Source organism: Mustela nivalis, assembly GCF_964662115.1.
Source record: "Mustela nivalis genome assembly, chromosome: 1".
Lineage (NCBI taxonomy): Eukaryota > Metazoa > Chordata > Mammalia > Carnivora > Mustelidae > Mustela > Mustela nivalis.
This window is the reverse complement of record NC_139020.1, coordinates 60,438,313-60,452,462: the sequence shown is the minus strand read 5'-3', so window position 1 is coordinate 60,452,462 and position 14,150 is coordinate 60,438,313. Positions and strand designations below refer to the sequence as shown.

General features: G+C 37.1%; 1 long non-coding RNA gene across 13 annotated transcripts in view; it reads left to right on the top strand.

Moving 5' to 3' along the window:
* The window catches only part of LOC309870423, a 497,103-nt gene that overhangs the window by 265,947 nt on the left and 217,006 nt on the right, over window positions 1-14,150 (top strand). Inside the window, exon 6 of one of the 13 annotated variants that reach the window (XR_014314588.1) lies at window positions 2,564-2,793. The exons of the other annotated variants lie outside the window; for them this stretch is intronic. This is a non-coding gene — a long non-coding RNA (uncharacterized lncRNA). Of the gene's footprint in view, window positions 1-2,563; window positions 2,794-14,150 lie in introns of those variants that run through there. 13 annotated transcript variants of the gene reach the window in all.

Genomic DNA, 14,150 nt, shown 5'->3' with positions numbered 1-14,150 from the left:
AATATGACTGCATTTAAGCAGGTGCAGTAAATGCATTTTTGGCGATTTTCACTGTTGTATGCAAGTGCAAAACGTCTGACATAATTAAGCTGAGATTAATAGAGACTATTAGTAAAATAAGCTTGTTTTATGAATGAAGACCTCACACTCATTCAATATAGCCTTTCTTTGACAAATGCACTGCATTCACTTATGTAGCACCAAATTGTATGCCTGGAAAGTGAATAAACGTTTGTCAGGCTACCTTCCAGAGTTTTCCATTAACCGTCTTCTAATTCCCTTCTTGTGGTCTGCAAAGGGAATCCGATTTTATTTTTAAATGGAACAAAAGGATTGGCCTAGCATCACAAAGGCCAGTGATTGTCAGAATCACAAGAAATCTTTAGTTAATTTTGGTCCTGAATTGTTCTTAGTCCTGTGTTTCTCTCACTTTAGAATTTAAAGCATCCTATTCAAAATGGCCACCATACAGAGGAGGAGGGAGCAAAGAAAATAATAAAGAACAGTGGCAACTGAGTTGATGCCGTATAAATACGCACATTTGCTGTGTCTCTGTTCCGCAGTCTTTATGTCCCACTGATGAGAGAACTGGTTTGAGATGTAAATTGCTTCCCTTTGATTGAACCAAGGAGGAGATGTCATGTAACTCATCTCATCAGCATAGAGCATTGTGCTCCTTTGGTGAATTATAGGATAACAGAGCTAGGAAGAATTCCTTAACCTCTCTCTGCAGCCCTGTTCCAGTGTTTAATAACCACCAAAGGGAAGTACTTCCCTTCAGTTTACCTGACTACCTTATGTGCTTTGAGCTCATTTCTTCTGATCCTGTCCTTAAATATTTTGTAAAGGATCACTAGAAAGTACCACTGTTTTAACTTGTCAGCCAAATCCTGTAAATTAAAATATAAAGTTGTGGTGATTTTTTTTGTTTGTTTGTTTGTTTTGTTTTGTCTGCTTATTTGTTTTAAGTAGAGAGCATTTAAAAGATCCCTTTGGAAAATGAGAAAGGGGATGAAGAAATGACCCAAATGCAGTATTTTCCACAGTGTGTCTCATGTATTGAGTTTAGGATTAACCTGGAGGGGCAGCTCTCCATGAAACTGAGAAGGGAGGAGGGTGGTAGGAGTAGGCATGGAAACAGGCGTAAGAGCTCCCCGTGATATCCATGAGATTGTGTGCTCTATGTGCAAATAATTACTAAATTAATTTAAAACAAAAGAATTGGAAATATGCCTGCAATCAATCTAGCCTGATATCTTAACAAACCAGGGACTATATATATGTATATGTACATATATATTTATTTATATATATGAAATTCAGGGCAGATATCACAGCCCTATCATGACAGCACGGCCTTTTCTTCCTCCCCTTCTATTAAATCTACATTTTGAAGGTGGATGGTGCTGACTCATAAATTAAATTGGAGTAATACATACTGTGTATATATATTTCTGTCACTTTGTCTCAAATTAAACACGAACCTTCTCCCCTGACAAGATGATAGAAAAGTTAATTGCTCGCCCTGGCTTTAAATTGGAATTTGAATTTGCAAAATGCTAAAGGTTTATGAGATCTAAATCATGAGGAGCTTAAATTACATTCCTGTGATAAAATATTAATAAATCAATTAAAACATAAGCCGAGTATAATATTACTTTTTTTTTGTAGGAACCTTGAACACAATAATTCATTAGGGTGTAGTGCAGTAACAATTATTGTATCTTTTTTTAATTTTCTTTTTATTAGTTTTTTTTGATAAATACATCATCAGATAACATTCCACATGGTGGATTATCATTACCCCAATGCGGCTTCCAGAAATTCTGTTGCACCCCTAAACAAGAGCTCACAGCCTACATTATCTGCTGTTGCTTATCCTTGTTAGCATCAGCTGCTTCTTTTACTGAAGGGGTATTTCCTCTTGGGAACATCTGTTCAATGCCAACTCTGCCATTTTGTGGTTTCTGAGTCTCTCTTCTAAAAATGGGCATAATCATAATAATACTAACTCAGAACTGGCATGAGGATCAAATTAGCTAATATATGTGGAAACCATTTATAGGTGGTAAAGCACCATCAGATGTTAATTATTACTATTATAAACTGGAGAATTTTTACCTCTAGGAGGGCTCTTAGGCATCACTTAATAACCACCTCCCTCATTTTAAATACGAAGGATCAGATGTCCAGAGAGGTTAATCCACTTGTCTGAGGTCACACATCCAGAGAGTGAAACTGCTGAAACTAAAATCAGGTCTCCTAAATCCCAACTTTGGGTGTTTCCACTCTCCTCCCTAGGCCACCCTATAAAAATGCTAGGAGGTCACATTAAATTTGGTATGTTATTACTGTCCACATTATTTTCCTTTTGAAGCTGAGTTTTTTTTTTTTTTTAATTTACAAAACATTAATAATTTTAGGAGTAATTTTCAAAGAGACTTGGTGGAACAAACACATTTCCCCACAGCTGTCAGGAAGGGGTTCATTTGGCTAAGGAGACGCTGCCTTGTCCTGCTGCTCCCCAAATGAAGACTCAGCAGTGTGTCTTCCTCTCCTACAGGTTCTGGAGGAAGCCTCAGATGAGAGAAGATAGTGGCCTTCCTTTCTTAAATATTTCTTCCATGTAATGATGGATGAGGATTCATCCACAACCAATTTTATCTCCCTTATCTTCTTCCTGCTCTCTGGCCCTGGCCTGTGGTTTTCCTGCCCTCTTCCCAACTCTGAGTTCCAAGAATCACTGGGATTTGCTTTTTACTTATTTTGAAAATAAAGAGAACCACCTCTTTATTACTGAGCAGACCTTTTCTGAATAATGATATTTGGAAATGAATCAATCTGTTTCTTCCTCTGGTGCTAAGGGAACCCTAGCTCAACAGGGTATCAGTAGATCAGAGAATAAGAGACTGAATGCTACTCCTGTTTTTCCTCATGGTATGGGATGTGCTATCTGACACGTTTTCATCATTCCATCCCTGTTTCCTCTTCTTGCCAATAATGATAACAAGATCAGTCTATACTAGTGTGTTGAAGACCTCCATTAAATGATTGTGAAATGTTTGCAAAATGACGAAGGATTATATAATCGCCATATAGTAATATTCTGTGATCTTCTAGGAATGAAAGAGTGTAAGCTCAGACAGAGTGGATAAATTCTGTGAAATTAAGAATATTCACATTTATAATCATTACCTAATAGTGGTATAGTTTTTATAGAATATCCAGTGCATTATGAATGGAAACAGCATGGTCTTTGTCCTGAGGTTAAATTTAGGATATATTATTTTATAAGAGAAAAAATGTTAAGATAAAAAGATGTTACTTGAGACAGAAACTTTGGGAACTATGAATTAGCAAGAACATCAACAGAAAGTAGTAGATCTTAAGGAAAAGTAGATTCTTTGGTGCCATTTAGAAAAAAGTGAAACGGTTCATGGAATAAAAAGATATAGATCAAACCAAGGCAGTAGATCAGTTGTCAAGTGTCATGAAATCCCCAGAACATAGAAATAAGCAAAATAGGCTTTTAAGAAAGCAAATGAGAGTTGATAAAGTCCAAGAACTTTATATATTAGATAGCCCTTCAGGGAATTGCTGATTTTGAAATCTGTTTATGGAGCTCAAACTATCTAGAAGAACTTATGTAGATATGATCTAATTTTTCTCCTAACAATACTCGTAACATTCATTTTATGGATGAGGAAACAGATTCGGGGATGTTGACTGATGAGCACAGAGACCAAAGACCAAGATTCAAACCAGGTCTGTCTGACTCCAAAGCTTCATTCTCTTGTTAGTACTATCTTTCGGGGGCAGATTTAAAGCAGTAAAAAATATCAAGAAATAAACAATACAATATATAACTGTATTGGGGAAAAGGAAGAAGGAATAGAGGAAAGTGTTGTTCCTGGAGGCAGACTCATAGAAAGCAGTGAGAAATGAAATGGTAGTTTATAGAGTCTAGGTGAACAATTAGAGAAAGCACACAAAAGGATCACAAAGTCGTATCAAGTTGAGTAGGGTAGACTGTATACCTGTATTATCTTTGACAGTGTTGTAGGTCCTTATTTTTATTTGGATAATCTCTTATTATTAAGTCCCTTTTACTTTTCTGATTGTTTATTAGTTTGCAAAGCATTTTGATATATGCTATTTCATTTGCCACTCACAGAAAACCTATATGGTAGGAAAAAAAAGAACTGCTATGCCCATTTTACAGATGGAAAACTGAGGCTTGGGTAGCTTAATTAATTTGCCAAAACTTAATTTTCCACAGTGTTTAGAAGTCCAGTGTACTTACTCCAGTATACTTTCACTCTATTAAGTCATTTATTTCTTTTAAAAAATAGAAAATAATTATAAAGATTTATACCTAATGTTTTAAAAGGAAACTGTTCAATCAACTAGAAAACTTACTTTCTCCTGTTATAGAAAGAAAATGAGTCAGTGCAGTACCAAAATCAAGAGATTAAAGCAACTCAAACAACTTTATCATTTGCTGACATGAAATAATGTTATAGCTATTAATTGGGGTCCTCTGCTTCTTTCCTACATCTACCATATTTCTTGTCACTCTACAACCTTAGCTTCATTTCGTAACCTCATCTGGAAGCCCAAAGCTTAGCATAGGGCTTAAAGTTCCCTATTTAAATGCAAATATGCCTATGAAGGAAGACATGCAATGGACAAATAATTTGAATACTGTAGTTAACACCTTTCAATGGATAAGTCCAGTTTTGGGGACAGGGATGGCCAAGTACTTAATCGAGGAAAGGGTTAGAGAGGAGTTAATAAGTGGAGTCCTGCTTTTGTCAACCAAAAGGACATACATAGAAAAAAACGCAAGCCCATTTTATATCTTCTTGTGCAAAATGCAAACAAAGGAAAACAACACACATAAAAAGTCCCTTCCTGGGGCGCCTGGGTGGCTCAGTGGGTTAAAGCCTCTGCCTTCGGCTCAGGTCATGATCCCAGGGTCCTGGGATTGAGCCCCACATTGAGCTCTCTGCTCAGCGGGGAGCCTGCTTCCTCCTCTCTCTCTGCCTGCCTCTCTCTGCCTACTTGTGACCTCTCTGTCAAATAAATAAATGAAATCTTAAAAAAAAAAAAGTCCCTTCCTTTAGAAGCGGGCACAATCCCATATCACAAACTGTGGAATAATACAATGAAATTTAGACCAAGTCGGGGGGGGGGGGGATGTTGAGAGAAACACACAGAGGGCAGAACCTCCAAAAATAAATGGAATGACCGCAAGGGACACATGCTATAATTTCTTACATGGAACAGGAAAGTATGAGGCTACAGGTGGTTGGCAGAAGCATCCGTGAGCCTTATTCTATAGCAGAGGTTATCAGAGAAGGTGGCAGTGAAGGAGAAACGGCCTCAGTTTGCCCATATACCAGAATTGGCATGTGAGGGTGGCAAGGTGGGGATAAGAAACGACATCACCTTTGCCTTGTAGACCACATTCAGAAGAAAAGGAAACACTAAATCATGACCTTTGAGATGTGTAACATGCAGGACTTCATAACAATCCTTTTGGGTTATAGGGGAAATCAATGAGCAGAGTCGTATCCCTTGGGCAATGGACACAGTGGAGTTAGTGAGAAAGCTCTAACGTGCCAAGAAATACATCACCAAAATGAAACTCCCTAGTGCTGCCATTCATCCCCCGCTCAGCCTCTCTTATTCAGCAAACAGCTGATCAAATTGACTGAAAATTGAGAAATAATCAAAAGAAACCAGCAATGAACCCATGCATACCTGATTATAAGACAAAAGTAACATTAGGAAAAGCAGATTAAGATATATACTAGAAGAGTTATATCAGAAAATAATATGGATTTTCCATAGTAGCAAAGGAATAGAAGAAATTGTAACATCTTTAAAGTAAGAAGTCAAAGAGGGTTGCCTGTGTGTCTCAGTTGGTTAAGCATCTGACTCTCGATTTCAGCTCAGGTCATGATCTCAGGGTTGGGAATTCTCTCTCTTCCTCTGCCCCTTTCCCACCCTCCCTCTCCTACTCTATCCCCCTCAAAGAAGTCAAAGATTAGATATACAGGATCAAAGAGGTAAGACAACAAAAAGAAATAAAATGAGCTATGGGAGAACAGGAAAGAAATGGAAGAGAAAAGTAAAACTGTTTTAGGAGGAAAAGCCATATTAGATGCAGAAATTAGAATGAGAAAACTAACAATGCCACCAGAATTGTAGGGAGGAAAATTTTTAAAAAATAATGAAGAATTTTAAAATAGTTTAAAAATGATGGGAGAAAGTATTAATTATGATTGGCAACTCATATCTCAGACAGAAATATTATTTCTCTAATAAATCAGAGTTCCTGCAAAAAAAGACCAACAATTCAAGAGGAAAACTGGCACAAGATATCCGAATGGCACTTAAACATATTAATAGATATTTAATTCATATATAATGAGAGAAATAAAGAATAAAATATGCATGATAAGAAATGCAAATTAGAAATACATCAAGATGCATTTTCATCTATCAAAATGCCAAAAATAACTTCAGATTGAGGTAAATGTTATGATATCTACTAAAATAACAAGTACATATACTATTTGACCCATCAGTTCTGCTTTTAAGAACTTATTCTACATGAATAAAATAATATATGCACAAAATTATTCATTACAGTCTCATTTGTTGTTGGAAATATTGGAAACAATGTGAATGTTTGTCAGTAGGTGACTAGATTAATTAACTATTGGATATCCATCCAACTGATGTACCTTAAGTGAATATTCAAGATGTGGAGCAGGGTGTATAATGTAAAAATATACACATAAAGAATATATTTTTATTTTCATAGCATATCTGTTTTATTAAATTTTTATTTTTGCATATCTGTTTTTTAAAAAACAAACTAATAGCCGTAGTTATCTGTCAGAAAATGGTCTAACAATGACAGGATACAGGGTAAAAGAGAGACTTTTTACCATGTATCATTTCATGCATTTGTATTTTGGAATCATGTGAATGTATTATCTATTCAAATTGAATAAATGAAAATTTTATGTTATATCTTTGGAAGGCAAAAGAAATATAGGGACAACTCACATTTGTGAAGGAAGAAAAGAACAGAGCAAACGGAAAACAATTTCAATGTGTAAAAAAGTACAATTTATCTGGAATTAAGGTAGTCCTGAATCTCTATATTGAAAGAGTACCCTGTATTCCAGCAAAATTGTGGTGCTGAGCAATAAACAGTGAGACCTATCTTGACCAAGCTACAGCACTTCAAGTCTTAAGAAATGAAACCTGGAAAGAAAGTATACAGGAAAAAAAAATATATCAAAAAGGGAGAGACTAGATTTGCCTCAAAATTTTAAAATACAACTGCTCAGAGACTATAACACCATGAACTATTCTGGTAAACAAATAAAACAAAGCGAAATGTTGAATGATAAATTTAGGCTACTAAAATATTGAGAGAAGCCATGATAAACAAGTGGATTTGGCAACTCAAAAGTAAACTTTTGGATAAACAGTGGGTGTGAGTGGGGGCGATATCATAGAATGGAAGGTAAATGGTATAACTCTTGATGATACAGATATGATACCATGGCAGAACCTGAGATGTCTGAAAGGTATAGAAGAGGTAGGAGGTAGAAAGTGTGTACTAATTCATGGCAGGGAATGCAGGGTCAGTACTGTCCAGAGCTGGCCAACTACAGAACAGAGATGTCAATGTGGATGGCGACATGAAAAATTAAAAGTAAAAATTCAACCCAGGTCTGGTGGTGAAGAGGAAGGAGAGAGTGGGGGGCCAAAGGAAGTATAGTGGAGTATTTTCATAATTTTCTAGAGAATCCCAAGTTGTATTCTAAAGTCATCAAACCTTGTCCATTTTGGTATAAAATTTGGGTATTCATCCTTTCTGATGGCTGTATAATATTCCATTGTAGATATGAACCACATCTTCTTTATCCATTCATCTGTTGAAAGGCATCTCGGTTACCCAACTTTTGTATCAACATGGATGGGACCGGAGGAGATTATGCTGAGTGAAATCAGTCAAGCAGAGAAAGTCAACTATCATATGGTTTCACTTACTTGTGGAGCATAAGGAATAACATGGAGGACATTAGGAGAAGGAAAGGAAAGGTGAATTAGGGTAAATTGGAGGGGGAGATGAAAGATGAGAGACTGTGGATTCTGAGAAACAAACTGAAGGTTATGGGAGGGGAGGGGGGTCAGGGGTTAGGTGAGCCAGATGGTAGATATTAATGAGGGCACATATTGCATGGAGCCCTGGGTGTGGTGCATAAACAGTGAATCTTGGAACATGAAAAAAATAAAATTAAGATGTTTTAAAAAATAAAGTCATCAAATCCAAAATAGGACTTTACCTCCCTTATTAAAATGTATAAAGTTAACCATTAGAACAGTGTACTCTAGTTGGGTCATCAGATCATTGGAATATGTATTACAAAGGTATCTCAGGTTAGACCTACTACACCTTAGGGTGGAGAGAAATGAGGCTTGGAATCTGTGTTTTCAGTAAATCCTCTAGGTCGGAGAAACCCTGCAATTGCCAAACTATTAGGAAGAAAACTTACCACGGTAACAAAGCAAAACATTAGGAAAGAAATTAAACAATTTTTAAAATAATGTAAATAAGATGACAGAATTAAGATCAAGCATATACTTTATAGCAATATGCATAAGGCTAAACCATCTTTTAAAAATATATAGTTTATTATTAGGAAGTCTACCACTACAATTAACCATATCAATAGATCAAAAAAGAAAAAAAATATGGTGCCTAAAGGACATTTGAAAAAATTCAGGCCATATTATATTATAATGTAGTGGGTTAGAGATTGATAGTGGGAAGAAAAAGTTAAAATAATATCTTGGTAAAATTAAAGTTTAAACTTTCAAAATCCATTTTTGAATTAAAGAGATAACAGAATTTACAAAGAATAAGCATCTATGGAGATAGAGCAGTGTGCAGAGGAAAATCCATAGCTTTAAATACTAGTACAATGTGGAAAAAATAATTATTAATATATTAGCATTTATCTCAGGAAGATGGTTAAAAGGAAAAAAAACAACAAATCTGCAAAGCAGAAATAAAGAATTGATAAAAATAAAATCAGAAGTTAATGAATTAGGATACAGAAAAGAGACACTAATAAATCAAAGATTTGGGTTTTTCGAAGAGAATAACAAAGCAATAAATAAAGCAGTATCACATGATTTAATTACTAAAGGAGAAAGCCCACAAATGCACAAAATTAGAAATACAGAAGAGGAAGTAACCATAGAAATAGAGGAAATTAAAATAATTATAATGAGTACTTTAGGATAAATTTGAAAATTTTAAATACAATGGATGATTTCTAGGTAAATATAAATTGATCTGAGAGAAATAAAATTTAGAAAGTTTCAGGGCTGCGCTTAATAAAGTGTGTGTGTGTGTGTGTGTGTGTGTGTGTGTGTGTGTGTGTGTGTGTGTTTGCTAAGTAAATCAATTTGTTAACTTTGTTAAGAGAATATTTTTTCATCGTATCTCTTAATCATGTCTTCACCTTTTTTCCATTAGCACTGAGTAGTCAAGAACAGACTCCTCTGGCATTTCTTTTCTTTTCTTTCTCATAGAGGACATGTTTTTCTAATTGTTTGCTTAACTGAGTTGTGAGGACATGAGTAGAGGCATTCACAGTTTCTGTGTCCTTCACTCAATTTCTTCTGTCTCAGAGGCCCACTGGCTGACACAGTTAGGACTTGGAGGGTAATGAGAGAAGCCTTGGTTTCTAGGTTTGGTTCTGCTACTTGTTGCTTATTATATGTGATGTTTGCATTCACTGAACTGGATTCCTGGTTCATATTCTTTTGCTCTATGTTTGTTTGTTTAATCTCTCAGCTAGGGGATTTGAACTAGATTCCTGGTTCATATTCTTTTCTTAGAAAGCTGTATCTATTCACAAAATTAGGGTGCTTCACAGTTTTACTAGATCTCCTCTCCATACCGGAAGATTTTTTTTTTTTTTTTTTTAGACCTAGGTAAGAGGCATGGATCCCGGTCTCCTTTTACACAAACTTTCCCACACCCATAGGTGCTTCCTCCTTCTGCCAAAACAAACTATTATACCAAAAAGAGAAAAGAAACCTTCATTTGTGTACAGTCAGATATAAAGCCATCTCTTTTGACTCCTGTGCATATATTTCCTCAACTCAGGATTACAACATAAAAGTCAGGCTGGTTTGCCAGACATGCTCTGCCCATGGCAGGGTCAAGGAAAGGATTCTAGACCCACGCACTAGACAATTTTAAATTGCTTTATAAGCCTCAGGGACTGCTCAGCTTTAAAGTGAACACAAACCTCAGATGGAATGATTATCATTGTGAAAAGCGGAACAAACCTGGTGATGGCAGTTTGTCTCTGGAGCTAGACCACTGTAGTTTACATTTCAGCCCCTTTGTTTACTTACTGCAAGACCGCAGGCAAGTTACTTAACTTCTTTGTGCCTCAGCTTCCTCTTCTGCAAAGTGGAGAAGATAATGGTACCCACTTCATAGGGTTGTTGGGGGAGGGAGATGTGTGTTAAATAAGTATGTATGTATGAAGCTCTTAGAAGCATGCCGTAGAACAGAGGATGTTTTCCACAAGTGTGAACTATTATTAGTGTGTCTGCTTACCAGTTGTGAAGTGTGTCAGCACAGGGGTAAACAAACATCATTTGTCTACTCATTGTGAACCTTCTCTCTTCACATTTTGGCCATAGCCAATATAGCACCATTCCCTGTGTGAACCTGTGATCGAATCCATTCCTCTGCTATTAACTGGTAGTTATGAGCATTGTTATATGCAGGATGCTTTGGAAGATGCCTTTTAATTCTAGAATTACCTTCCGTAGTTTGGGGTTGTTTATTAAGCATCTCTGATCAGTAGAGGAAGCAGTTAAAGTAAACTAGGGATTAACTTCATTTAAAAATGGAATTGTTTTTTCATACTTTCTCCATTTTTGTAAAGTTTTATTTATTGTGTATGTGTATACAATCTATGAGCTAAGGATAAACACTTTCTTAGAAAAACATAATAGAGTAAAAATGTAAAATTCTGATTTTATTTAACTATATTCAGCATGTATTTTTTTGATGGCATTTAAAGTTGAGAGCTTATTATATAAGCATATAAATATCAGCTGTCAATTAGAAGACAAAAACAAAAAATTAATATACACAGTTTCAAGTAAGACATGCAGTTTGCTATGTCTTTCTCCTCTTTGGTAGAAAGTATTTGGTGATTTACTCATGGTCAGAGAGAAAGTATCCAAGGAACAATTAAGTTTCAAAATATTGAACTAGCTTATATGGAGCCAGTTTTATCTCAAATTTATAAACAGTTGTATAGAAAAGAGTCACATAAAGTATCAAAGGCTGCCTTGGTTGTATATCGAAGATAAAAGCCAAGGTTCTTACATGAAAAGAAATGTTGATTTATGTTGAATTTCAAAGGAAATGATTAGATTATCTGTGTTGCCTAGTTATCACAATTGTCTCATCTGCTCTGACCTTAGTTTATTTTTTCAGAAAAACACAGTGCTTTTCTGGGGAGCCAAAGACTATCTCAATACTACCTCATGTTTAGTTTTTTTACATCAAATTTAATATTTTGAAAATGTATAAACCCACCATGACTACTTTCTCTACAGGTTTTATGTTGGGCTGGTGCCATCTGTGGTTGTGAAGCCAAGTGTTCTGTTGGGGCAGAATAATCAAATCAAAGTTAATGGGGTGACCATCTAAGCAGGGCTCTTTGTCATTAAGGTCCACTCTTATGCTAGTAGCACATTATCCTGCTGATTGGATTTGTAGGAAGGCATCCACCTGTGGCCACGTTGGCAGAGAAGAGACTTGCTGCGAGGCAGTCCTGGCCAAGTAGGAGGTAGCTGTCCTGGGTAGCAGATTCTTTTGCTGGAAAGCCAAAGCATGCAGGACAGCATAGCAACATTAGTAGATGGGTGATTCACACATTATTTGGTTGATTTAGGTCCCAAACAAAGTAACTAAAAGCAGAGGAATGGAGCCTCTGTCACTGAAGAGGAATGACTGGTCTTGACTGGGGGCAAAGCAAATCCATGCTGAGACTCTGAGAGGACGATCAGACAAGCTTTCAGTCTGTGGAGCCCTTTACCTCCATCTCAGGAATGCTTTCCTCTGTTTGGACAAGAGCTCTTGAAAGAATTTCCATGTCTGTTGGGGGCACCGAGGCTCTTGCAGACTATGGTAAACACGATTTGGCTCACACGCTCTCATAATCAGGCTGACTTGCACTGAAACAGAGAGTGCTCTATAGCAGTGCCAGGCCTCTAGCAGTACCAACTGTTAAATAATAAACAGGCCCTGTTTGTTGGCAGCCTCTTCCCCTCCCGCCAACGTGGAGTGCCCATTCTCTAGGTTTACCTGCCTGCATGTGTCCAGACACTCAGAGCAGTGTGCATGGTGTGTGAGGTGGTGGCAGCGTAGAGGCATCAGTCTCCATCTCCTCGGCTTAGTTTATTCCCCTCCCAGGGCCTCGGGTGAGCTAGCAAGCACGCAGGGCTCTGGCAGCCGGAACAATGGCTCTGCTGTCATCCTAGATAATGTTACAGGCTTTGCAGAGTGCATTGGCTAATTGTTTTTCTTATGTTCATTTTCCCTTCATATTCTTTCTCTTCCTTTGAATGGGTTTGGAGGGAGTAGGGATTCCCAAGGGTGAGAGTGGTTCTGCCAATTTGCTGCTTTACTTATGGGAAGTTAGAGAGCATTGGTGTTCGTTGTTTTATTTTAGGAGCAAGATGTTTGTGTGTTTTATTCACATCCATACTGAATCAGACATCCAGTCGATCAGCAGATATGTACTGAAGACCCACAGGGTACACAGAAGCCCACACTAGGTGCTTAAACTTGATTCATTGTGTTTTATTTACTGTGGTACTACACAACAGCGTGGGTGAGGTTGGAGTTTTCTCTCAGACTCCAGATACCAAATGACTGTATAGACCCTGGTAGAGCAGCTCAACAAAGAGACAAGCCAGTAACACACACGCACCCAGAAGAGAAATGGTACCTAAAACAGCTCTATTTGGTCATGGAGAATTTTTCCCTTTCCCTAGGTCTGAGAACAACAACCTCTGGATAGTCTTAGTTTTCTATTGCTTTTTTGGCCAAAGGAGTTTGGTATGCCATGCAAATGCAATGCTCAAGAAATAGACTTTCTTAATTCCCAGAAACCCTCTCCAACTCCAGCAAAGCCCAGGAGAAATATTCTATGATACCAATCTCTAAGAGGAGGGTTCTTATTGATCAGTGTAAATGAGGCACAAAGTCGGGAGGCCAGGGCCAGGTAGTAGTAGAGAAAAGGTAACTATGAAGCAAAAAGTACTGGTTTTTCTCATGAACTAATTGTAAAGGCAGTGCCCCATCTTTCAGATAATGACAGCATCCCTGGAGGAAGTTTCTCCCAGGATGACCACTATGAAAAATAGTCTTTATTAGAGGTCTATGTTATAATACATTTAGAAAATCCAGTCACATCCCTTTATAATGATGGCTCCCATGTGAGTGAGCTGTCCTTTGGCTGGAATACCAAAACAATTTGCTTGAGTAAAATGAAACTTCTTTTACCTCACTAAATCATTAAATATGCTTTCATCTGTGGGGTAATCATTTGGTTTCTTGGACTAGCATAATTTTAGATCAAGAATATGTATTTGAATTAAGAACTCTGGTGATAGCTCAGAGGGTATTGCAGAAAGTCAGGATAGTAATCCCATATTCAACCGAATTTCTCCTGAGTTCAGGGCCTAAATGTTGTATAAGGGTACATTTGTGGTGTTCTTTTCCTTTTATGAGAAATGCAAAACCCTATCTTCTCATTATCTTTTTGAAAAGATTTAGCTAATTTATAGTGTCAAAAGTGGTTTAAAAAATTCAGGCAAGGGCGCCTGGGTGGCTCAGTGGGTTAAAGCCTCTGCCTTTGGCTTAGGTCATGATCTCATGGTCCTGGGATCAAGTCCCGCATCAGGCTCTCTACTCAGCGGGGAGCCTGCTTCCTCCTCCTCTCTCTCTCTCTCTCTGCCTGCCTCTCTACCTACTTGTGATCTCTCTCTGTCAAATAAATAAATAAAATCTT